Below are 8278 nucleotides of genomic sequence, written 5' to 3' on the forward strand. Positions count from 1 at the left end.
CATTCGTAGCTACTCAACACACTGTTATGACCTTAATTGACATCTACGACGTATTAACGGTAGTGCACAGGTGCCACTCGAGGCCAGCTACAGCAGCGAAACCTGCAGGCTTGGCTTCCATTTGCATTTACGTTCAAGCAAACATGACTCGCTGTGTTTATGTATTTTTGCCCAACCCCGACAGTTTTATCTTGCTCTCGTCATGTGTCCTATAGTAAAGTGCGTTGTCAAACCAGGGACCCACAGAGCCACTCACAAAGAGTGGCCCGCCACCAAATCTATCAATAATGGAACGGTAAAATAAAGACATTTATTTCCTGAAGACCTCCTAGAAAATACTAAAAACTAAACTAAACTCATCCCGAACAGGCCATGAGGGCCCAACGTTACTGATCGTCCGCAGTTTAATACTCAGCTCGTAGGCGTCACTGGATGCGGATATGGAGGCACATATGGTCAGCACACCGCTCTTCCGGCCCAATGTCAGTTTCCGAGACCGTAGCCGCTACTTCTAAATCAAGTAGCTTCTCAGTTTTGCCTCACAAGGGCTGAGTGCACCCTGCTTTGCCAACAACGCTCGGCAGACCGAATGGTCACCCATCCAAGTACTAACCTAGCCAGACAGCGCTTAACTTAGGTGATCTGACGGGAACCGGTGTTACCACTGCGGCAAGGCCGTTGGCGCTAGAATACTACACTGAATTATTCGTCCAACGATAGGAGACTGTGATAGTTACGTTTAAGTTTAAATCCAGCAATGTGCGTAGGTGAAATAAAAATATTTGTTAAATAGTGTACTTTGGGTTGTTAATATTTGCAGCTACTATTTGCTAGTTGCTACTTCAAGTATGTATATCATGTGGATAAGAACAGTGAAGAAGAAACCTAAGGATGTGTTGGATGGCGATCAGTTTGGCTTTAGGAAAGGTGAAGGCACCAGACAGGCAATTCTGACTTCGTGGTTGACAATGGAAGTAAGACTTGAGAAAAATCTAGATACTTTCATAGCATTTGCCAGACTGAAAAAAAATCTCTAATATCAAATGGTGCAAGTTACTCGAAATTCTGAGAAAAAGAGGGGTAACCTATAGGGAGAGACGGGTAATATACGATAGGTACAAGAGCCAAGAGGGAACAATAAGAGCGGAGACCAAGAACGAGTTGATCGGATTAACATGTGTATAAGTCGGGGATGTAGTCTTTCGCCTCTAACGTTCAATGTCGAAGAAGCAATGACAGAAATATAATAAATATTCCAGAGTGGAATTAAAATTCAAGGTGAAATGATATCAGAGACAAGATTTGCTGATGACATTACTATCCTTAGTGAAAGTGAAGAAGAATTAAAGGATATCTTGAATGAGATGAACAGTTCAGTGAGTACAGAGTATGGATTGAGAGTATGTCAAAGAAAGACCAAAGTGAAGAACAGTGTTAGAAATGAGAACAGTGAGAAACTTAAAGTCAGGTCTTGTGGTCAGGAAGAGGATTGAGTTAACGTTTCTGCTAACAAGGCAGCAAAATAACCAGTGACGGACGGAGCAAGGGGAACAAAAAGGCAGACTAACACTGGCAATAACGGCATTCCTGGCAAAGTGGAGACTAGTTGTATCAAACATAGGCCTTAATTTCTGAGAATTTACGTTTGGACCACTGCATTGTACAGTAGTGAAACATGGACTGTGGGAAAACCAGGACAAAAGAGAATCGAAGCTTTTGGGACGTGGTGATACAGACGAATGTTGAAAATTAAGTCGATTAGCAAGGTAAGGAATGAGGTGATTCTCTGCAGAATCGGCGAAGAAAGGAATATATTGGGAACACTATCAAGATGGAACATGATAGTGGGACAGGATGTTAACATATCAGTCATTAACTCCATGGCACTAGAGGGAGCTGTACAGGGTAAAATCTGTACGGAAAAAGAGAGATTGGAATACAGCCAGTGAATAATTAAATAATTGAGGACGTAAGTTGCAAGTGCTAATATGAGATGAAGACTTTGGCACAGAAGAAAGAGGAATTCTTGGTGGGCCGCATCCAGACGTCTACTACGGGTCATGTTCACGTTTATTAAATGTGAAACTGGCACGAAGTATGCTACACACTGGTACACGGAAACACACGAAGTAAATACCAGTTACGTCACACTCGTTCTGAATAAAAGAAAAAATTGCAGCAGTTTCTTCGATCAGAAATTTCATTTTAACATCGCTTGTTAATGAGGAGTTCGTTTTATGCCTCATATAGGAAGGGCAGCGGCAAGATCGTGACATCGAAATTGCAGTTTAGTGATGTTTGATAGTGCTGCTCATGTTACTCGAGATCGTACGACTGTTTAGCGTACATCAAATGGTATTTCAATAGCCCCATACCTAGCGCCATGCAGGGTGTCAACTGTGCTACATCCGGGCCCACCTATCTCACGCCTCCCCCCCCCCCCCCCCCTGTACGCCAAGATATACATAAAATTGCTGTAATCACGTCACACAAGTAGCAAACATGATGATCAGTACGATGACGTCTACAGTCCCACAGACCGTAAGCACTGCGACCATCGTGATACGAGTCCAGCACATGGCGTAATTCTAAGGGGTGCAATAGGGAAAACAACATGACTACCTCCGGTTTGCAGAGCCAGTAAACTGCCCTGCAACCATTAAAATTCTAATGTGATACGTTTGCCAGCTACTATCTTCATGGTATCGTCCTTACAGCTTTACTTGCACCAATACCTTGTATCATGCCAAAAAGGTTACAATAAGGGGAGATGTCCTTATGCCACGAAAGTGAAGCCACCGCCGCCGTATTGGTGAGTCCATAACTTTTTGTGTCGAGTGAGTATTCATACTGCACTGCAAGGAACCTTTATACTGATTAACATACATGCTTATAAATGACTGTCTATTAGACGTATCAAAGGTACGAGAGCAAGTGCCACACAGTATTTAATCTAGAAACTCCCTTCCTGGGCTCAACAAATGGTGCCCTTGGCCTCAATCGATGGCTGTGCTCGGTGTAGGTAACGCCATCTCCCCTTAGTATAACCTCCTTGCGTTCTATCTTCCACTCCTGGAAGAAATGAAATTGTGGAGGCATGTCTGGGTACATCCCCGTGGCTGTGGATAACCCATGGCTCCACGATAGATTTCCTTTCAGGACTGCTAGTCCCGCAGGTTTCGCAAGAGAATCTCTGTGAAGTTTGCAACGTAGGAGAAGACGTCCTGGCGGAAGTAAGGCTGTGAGGATGGGTCGTGAGTCGTGTTTGGGTAGCTCGACCGTTAGAGCACTTACCCGCAAAAGGCAAAGGTCAGGAGTTCGAGTCTCGATGCGGCACACAGCTTTAATCTGCCAGAAAGATTCATATCCTCTATTATTTATCATTCATTGGAAACTTCTGATTGCTGAGAGACTGGCACTTCACCTCTAGCAGGCCTGTATGACTATCGAATTATGGCACCGAATTGTCACCATCTAAGCTCACTTGAATTCCATGTGCATCGTCGTTGGATCGACGCTTGCTACAAGAGGTGGCGTGTCTTTTCTAAGTTTCACACTTTGTTTGCCCGCAAATCAGCTACAGATTAATGATGTTGTTCTTGTTGTTGTTATGGTCTTCAGTCCTGAGACTGGTTTGATGCAGGTCTCCATGCTACTCTACCCTGTACAAGCCTCTTCATCTCCCAGTACCTACTGCAGCATACATCCTTCTGAATCTGCTTAGTGTATTCATCTCTTGGTCTCCCTCTACGATTTTTAACCTCCACTCTGCCCTCCGGTACTAAATTGGTGATTCCTTGATGCTTCAGAACATGTCATACCAACCGATCCATTCTTCTAGTCAAGTTGTGCCACAAACTCCTCTTCTCCCCTATTCCATTCAATACCTCCTCATTAGTTATGTGATCTACGCATCTAATCTTCAGCATTCTTCCGTAGCACCACATTTCAAAGGCTCCTATTCTCTTCTTGTCCAAACTATTTATCGTCCATGTTTCAGTTCCATACATGGCTACACTCCATACAAATATTTTCGGAAACGACTTCCTGACATTTAAATCTATAATCGATGTTAAATTTTTCTTCTTCAGAAACGAATTCATTACCACTGCCAGTCTACATTTTATATCCTCTCTACTTCGACCATCATCAGTTATTTTGTTCCCCAAATAGCAAAACTCCTTTACTACTTTAAGTGTCTCCTTTCGTAATCTAATTCCCGCAGCATCACCCGACCTAATTCGACTACATTCCATTATCCTCGTTTTGCTTTTATTGATGTTCATCTTATACCTTCCTTTCAAGACACTGTCCATTCCGTTCAACTGCTCTTCCAAGTCTTTTGCTGTCTCTGACAGAATTACAATGTCATCGGCGAACCTCAAATTTTTATTTTCTCTCCATGCCTTTTAATACCTACTCCGAGCTTTTCTTTCGTTTCCTTTACTGCTTGCTCAATATGCAGATTGAATAGCATCGGCGAGAGGCTACAACCCTGTCTCACTCCCTTCCTAACCAGTGCTTCCCTTTCATGTCCCTCGACTCTAATAACTGCCATCTGCTTTCTGTACAAATTGTAAATATCCTTTCGCTCCCTGTATTTTACCCCTGCCACCTTCAGAATTTGAAAGAGAGTATTCCAGTCAACATTGTCAAACGCTTTGGCTAAGTTTGCAAATACTAGAAACGTAGGTTCGCCTTTCCTTAATCTTTCTTCTAAGATAAGTCAGTATTGCCTCACGTGTTCAAACATTTCTACGGAATCCAAACTGATCTTTCCCGAGGTACTCTTCCTGAAATGCCGTGTCCGCACAATAAGTAATATTTCGTTAGCAGCTGTTCTTTATTTATGTTGCTGTTTCAGTGGCCAGCACTGTACAAATTGCTTCCAACGGTACGAGATGGCTACTAGATTCTATTCAGTCTTAGTTCTCGGTGAAAATTAATCCACTGTGCAACACGAAAAATGGGTAGGTTAAGTGAAAGCTGAGTGAGACAGTCGGCTAGCGGACTGTAAGGTCGCGGACCGCGGTGCTAAAATACGGCCAGGGCGCCCAGGGAAATCTTAAGATCGGGGGCCCAGTGCCGGACAGCACAATATGTCCTGCGGGCGGCCTCGCGGCACAGCCGGTCCCGGGCCCCCTGCCGCAGCCACCATCGTTAATCTCTCGCCGCCGAGCGCTGAAGAATCCCGGATGGCTACAGCGCCCCATTATGTGGCGCCTGTACTTCGCTCACGTAGCGTTATATGTTCATTAATCATTTGCTGAGCGACCCACGGAGACGCAGCGAGGAGGACAAGTGAAATGCATTATTTGTGCGAGGAGTTAGTTTCACTTTTGTGTTTACCGTTTTGGTACATTTTGTGCAATTATTTAATTCAAATGTCTCCATGATGCCGATTATCTCTTTTTAGGGTTCCGTATGTCAGTCGGTAAAAACGGAACCCTTGTGGGATCACTCTGGCGCCCGCCTGTCTGTCCGTCTATTTCTGTCCCACTGCTAACACCGCTTTTTCTCAAGAACGAGTAGAGGTATGAAGTTGACATCTACGTGCATACTGAGGTCCAGGTTTCTTTGGTGGTGTGAAAAATTTAAGCTTCTAGGTCATTGCAGTCGTCGAAAGATACGACCATTTATGTCATATATTTCGATGAAAAATTCACTCATCAAGCGCTATAGGATACTTACTGCTGACTTAGAATTATATAATATGATCAGAAGTGAGATTTCACAGTAAAAGTAAAGGAAAAAAACGCAAAAATTGTGAAGTTGTAATCATATCACACAATTTTTTCGACATTTGTCGTCTGTCTGTCCGCATGCCCGTCCCTCTGTTTAGGCCACTTTTTCTCAGGTGCAGATAGAGGTATCAAGTTGACCTTCTGGTCGTGTAAGAAACTTAAGCTTCTGCGTCCTTGCAATCAAACGATAAGACCACATGTCACATATTTTGATACTCGCAAACCTTCTCACAACCTAGAGATGATCTGTCGATATATATGTCGGGCCTGGTGGTCTTGTGATAAAGCCGCATCGAATTTCAAGTGTTTGTATGTCCATCATTTTGATTGGAAGTTTGGGACTTCGGCCGTTCACTCACATAATAAAATGGAACACCTACAGCCGTCCTTATTGGTTTTTTGTTGCTACGTGGGGTCGCGTCAGGGATATAAAAGTCAAATTTGTTTTTTTTTTAAAATGGGATGCTATAGTTTGGTACTTATTTTCTGATAGCGGCTATCAAGAGGAATCCAATGGAGTGTAATAGTAAGGTCTTTTAAAGTCAACGAAGGTCAAAAACGTGGCATGAACGTGCAATTACAGAAAGTGTTCGAAGTGATGAGCTTTCGTATCAGTGCAGTGCTGCAATCTTCTTATCATGGGTTGAGTGGTATTCCTTACCGCTTCGGCACTTATCAAAGCACATGCTCTGAAAATTCACACTCGTATATAGTGCAAACAGTAAATATTTGCCGTATACGGCGCATCTATCTAACGTGCCATTGACATGTAAACACCATTCGACGGTTTCGCAATACAACAGTAATAGGAACGGTAAGGCTAGTATCGTCGAATTAAGCGAGCGTGAATGAATATCCGGCAAAGGAAAGTTACTAACGAGGAAAAAAAAATTGGTACTCTTGTCACTGTGTTTCGAGATCCTTGTGTGAGTTCGCGTCCAATCGCAAGGGAATCTGGCATGAGCCATAGTAGTGTTGTTCGTGTTCTGCATCACCGTAAATATGATTCTTACCATATCAGTCTCCACCAAGAATTAACTGGTACGAACTCTATGCGTCACATTGAATTCTACCGATGGGCTCAACTTCAGATTCAGAGGGATGACACATTTATTAATCTGATTTTATTTACTGACGAGGCTAAATTCGCGAACCATGGAAATGTTAATTTGCATAACATGCATTATAGGGCAACTGGTATTCAATCTAGGCTGGACAAGCTGCACACTAAAAACTGTGGTTGGTGAATGTATGGTGTGGATTCTGGACGACAGAATTATAGGCTCCTACTTCATCGAAGGGAATTTTAATGGTAGGAGAACACCACATTCCTGCAAGAAACATTAGGTCTGCTATTGGAAGAAATATGGTTCAAATGGTTCTGAGCACTATGGGACTTAACATCTTAGGTCATCAGTCCCCTAGAACTTAGAACTACTTAAACCTAACTAACCCAAGGACATCACACACATCCATGCATGAGACAGGATTCGAACCTGCGACCGTAGCAGTCCCGCGGTTCCGGACTGCAGCGCCTAGAACTGCACGGCCACCGCGGCCGGCGTGGAAGAAATATTTTTAGGAACAAGGAACAGATTGTGGTATCAACACGATGGGTGTCCGGAACATTTTTCGCTGATGGCAATAAATGTTACAGAGCCAATTCCCAAATCGTTGGATTGGACGCGGAGTAGATGTGTCGTGGCCTGCTTCTCCGCCAGACTTGACGCCTCTGGATTTTTTTTGTGGGGATTCGTAAAAGACATTGTTTATAAATATGTTCCAGCTATACCTGAAGATATGCAAGAGAGAATTGTCAGAGGATGTGCTTCGATAAGTGCCGAAGTGATAAGGAATACCACTCAATCCATGATAAGAAAATTTCAGCACTGCACTGATACCAATGGACATCAGTTCGAACACCTTTTGTAAATGGACGTTCATGCCACCTTTTTGAACTTCGTGGCCCTATAAAGACCTTACTGTTACAAAAATGGTTCAAATGGCTCTGAGCACTATGGGACTGAACATCTGTGGTCATCAGTCCCCTAGAACTTAGAACTACTTAAACGTAACTAAGGACATCACACACATCCATGCCCGAGGCAGGATTCGAACCTGCGACCGTAGTAGTCGCGCGGTTCCGGACTGAGCGCCTAGAACCGCACGGCCACACAGGCCGGATTTACTGTTACACATCATTGTATTCGTCTCTATAGCCACTATCAGAAAAAAAGTACCAAGCTATAGCATCCCATGAAAAAAAAAAGTTGACCTTCATATCTCCGAAGTGAGCCCACCTAGCAACTAAAAACCTACGTCATATTTGGCCCCCATTGTCCCATGCATCTTTTGTCCCAGAAACGTTTCAGGTACTATCATACTTTCAGAGCTATTCTTGGTGGCAATAGTTAGTGACTCACTCTGTATAGGTACTAGTTTCGGTGCTTCAGTGCACCATCTTTAGGTCTTAACTGACGTTGAGGGGAGGGGATCAACTCCAATCGTATGTAGGAGTCATCAGATGCCAATTT

At 43.5% G+C, this 8278-nt stretch overlaps 1 pseudogene; it reads right to left on the reverse strand.

Annotated features, from left to right (window-relative positions):
• Nucleotides 1-565: 565 nt before the first annotated feature.
• Nucleotides 566-683, reverse strand: LOC126476439 (5S ribosomal RNA; annotated as a pseudogene).
• Between the last annotated feature and the right edge of the window lie 7595 nt (nucleotides 684-8278).

This window comes from Schistocerca serialis, chromosome 4 (genome assembly GCF_023864345.2).
Source record: "Schistocerca serialis cubense isolate TAMUIC-IGC-003099 chromosome 4, iqSchSeri2.2, whole genome shotgun sequence".
Taxonomy (NCBI): domain Eukaryota; kingdom Metazoa; phylum Arthropoda; class Insecta; order Orthoptera; family Acrididae; genus Schistocerca; species Schistocerca serialis.